At 42.3% G+C, this 3,043-nt stretch overlaps 1 protein-coding gene across 1 annotated transcript in view; it reads right to left on the reverse strand.

Annotated features, from left to right (window-relative positions):
* PDHX (pyruvate dehydrogenase complex component X) overlaps nucleotides 1-2,697 on the reverse strand; it is a 31,596-nt gene extending 28,899 nt beyond the window's left edge. The window contains exon 1 of the mRNA XM_083863442.1: nucleotides 2,633-2,697. The gene's annotated coding sequence lies outside the window, so the exon portion shown is untranslated. The remainder of the gene's footprint in view (nucleotides 1-2,632) is intronic.
* Nucleotides 2,698-3,043: the final 346 nt, after the last annotated feature.

Consider the following 3,043-nt stretch of genomic DNA (forward strand, 5'->3'; position numbering starts at 1 on the left):
AAGAATGTGAGTTTTAAAGTTTTCACAATACAAGTTTTAAGGTTTTGTTTTAGGCCTTTAGCATGTAGGATAGAAGAGTGCATAAGTATTATTATTTGCTTTGAAACAAAATTATTATAAGCTTTGAACTGCTTTGTAATAAGAGGTTTTGAACTACAGCTTTAGAATGTAAAAAGTGGTAATCACCTAAATAAAAAAAGGAAGTGAGCTTATCTTAAGCTAAGAAAATTGAGGATCCTAGAAAGGAAAACCAGACCTCACCACCACAAATGTAAGGAAGCTAGACATCCCCTTCACTGATTTATGGCCCTGGGAAGAGAAGCTGGGCCTCACCATCAGTCATGTATGATTGTGGAAAAAGAAACTGGACATCACCACCACTGATTTACAACCTTAAGGTACAGAAATTCAATGTCACCAATAGGAATGATGACAATAGGGTTTAGAAATTGGACTTCACAAATAGAAACCAGGAGGAGACCACAAAACAACTGCTGAGAAGTGCTTTATGAAGATGCTCAATAAATACCAGCAAAAATCAGCATTCGGTGTGCAGCTGGAGGGGAAACCTCCACTGTACCCAGCACGCTGCTTTGCTCATATTTTATCATTTGAATTAATAAATTGATTATTGCTTGATATATTGGCTGAGTCAAGCTCTTATTTTTTACAATGTTTTAACCATCAAGTTGAATCTGGGAACATTTCTGATGCCCTCCCTCTCCATGAAGGGATTCAGTGCATTTTTAACGTGTCCCACTAGAGATATTCCATAACTTCCTACACACACTCTGTAGTCAGTAGAAAATTGAAAAACGTACCACAACTTAACACCAATGAGAAGATTATGAAACACTAAAAACAAAGAAAAATTGACAGACATCTAACACAAAGAGGTCATTCTATTCTGTTTTCTATTTTTCCTCTTTCTCTGTGACCAACAAACTAGGAATTCCATTCTGAATTAATTGTTTTAAGTAAGCAAAACAACTTTTCCTCTACCAGCACCACAAACAAGGACAAAAACATAGAAAGAAACAAAAAATTCACGTGACATGAAAAACTAGATCCACATGAACCAAGACTTCAAATAGTGGCTTTTTCAGAAACAAAAAAGCAGAGAAATAAAAGTAATAGTTAAAAAAAATGTACTTAAATTTACGTTGTCAAACTGGGAACCAAGAGTGAGTTTTACATCCAAAAGCTGTATTTTACCAGAGAAGTTATGACTTCTCACCTTTAATTTTAAGGCAACAATAAAGTTAAGAAAAATGATGTCACCAAAATATACACCACCTTGAAAAGCTGTAAATACACTACAAGGGTTGGATGAGGAAAGCCTGAATGAGTTAAAGGTGTGATCTACCCACCCTTACACTTTAAAGCTTACTGTAAGGAATTAAAAGATTTTAGTCATTTGCATGTCCAAATTTAGCAATCTAACTCCAGCTATATATTAAGTACTCTCAACATAAAAAAAACACAGTAGACTGTCTGGGAGGACTGTAGACAAGAGTTATTTAAGGAATTAAATAATAACCAATTTAGGAGTAGCTTCTTCTGCATTATATCGTATTTGCATACTATCATATGCAGAAAGAAGCAAGATTTTTCTAATAAAATTTGGAAACAAAACACATTTATTTCAAGAAAGGGATAGACTTCCCTGTATTACACAGAGCAGATTTTACAAAAGAAAAGATTTTCATACTGCAAAGGCAACCAGTGCTGGAAAGAAGGGAATGTTGAGGTCTAAACCACATGATTAAACTGTGTCTGAACTACGAATGAGTTTTATTACATGAGGTTAATGAAAGCTCACCTTTGTGTAAGTGCTCTTAAACCCTAAATAGTTCAGGTATTTCATGCTCAGCATCACACCAGGACCTCATAACAAGGCACCTGATCAATGTTTAAATGTTTTACAAGTTGTAACTTATAGAGCAAGTAGGGAAAGATGACATTTCATTTCAGGATCTGCAGCTCTTCCCACATCTCTTAGAGGCAGAGAAAAACACGGAAGGGTAAATGATAATTGTGTAACAACAAACTCCTGAAAAATACAACTTGAAAGGATGTTGTCATAACCTCACACCTTGACTTCTATGTAGGAAAGGATGCTAAACATGCAATTAATAAACTCTATTTTTCCATTAAAAAAACAAAGAGAATTACATTAAAGATATATCACATACCCTTCTCCAGTCACTTGAAGCATTACCAGGAGAGTAAGATGACAGAAATGTAGTGGAATTGCCAAACATAGACCAAAATAACCAGATAAAAAAACTTTGTTTTTCAGTGCTTAGCCATATTTCCACTTAGAGAAGACACTCCTGTTTCCACTGGTGAGAACTTTTTCCTTATCCACAAAAAAATATTGATTTTGGTTGGCAATAATCAATCGAGTATGCTCTGCCCATGACAGTACTCCACCCGTGGTCTCTCCTTGCCCTTATCTCAATATATGAACCTTCTGCCATATTTTCTCTCCCCTGTCCAGGTGCGGAGAGGAGCTGCAAAGGCGCTTTGACAAGTGCCCGACATCCAGCCAGGGTCAACCCACCGCAACTCAACCCTCTCCCCGCCGCAGGTCCCCGCAGGCACACCTAGAGCAGGGCTCGCCACTCACCCAGCAGCTCCCGGGTGCTGTGCAGGTGCCTCCATCCCGGGCGGGCGGGCAGGGAGAGCCCCGCGCCCACGGCCGAGCGCCCGGCCCGCAGCAGCCGCAGCAGCCGCTCCCCGCCGCCGCTCAGCCACAGGGACGCCGCCATCTTGCCCCCCGCCCCCCGGCCGCGTCAGGGCTGCCCGCCGCCTGCCTGAGCAGAAATGACCCGGCACGCCGCCGGCGTGTGCTCGGCCTCACCGAGCCCTCGTGCCCCGCCTGCCGCGGGATTGGCCGCCTCGATCACCCCAGGGACGGGCAGGTGCAACCACGCGGGCACACGAGTTCAGCCCCGCTGTTCGTCCCCAGGGCGCACCCGCATCTCCTCCGGTCACTGCCGGCTCCCTCCCGCCCGCCAGGCCTGGGGTCGGTGCCCGC

This window comes from Zosterops lateralis (assembly GCF_965231275.1).
Source record: "Zosterops lateralis genome assembly, chromosome: 6".
Lineage (NCBI taxonomy): Eukaryota > Metazoa > Chordata > Aves > Passeriformes > Zosteropidae > Zosterops > Zosterops lateralis.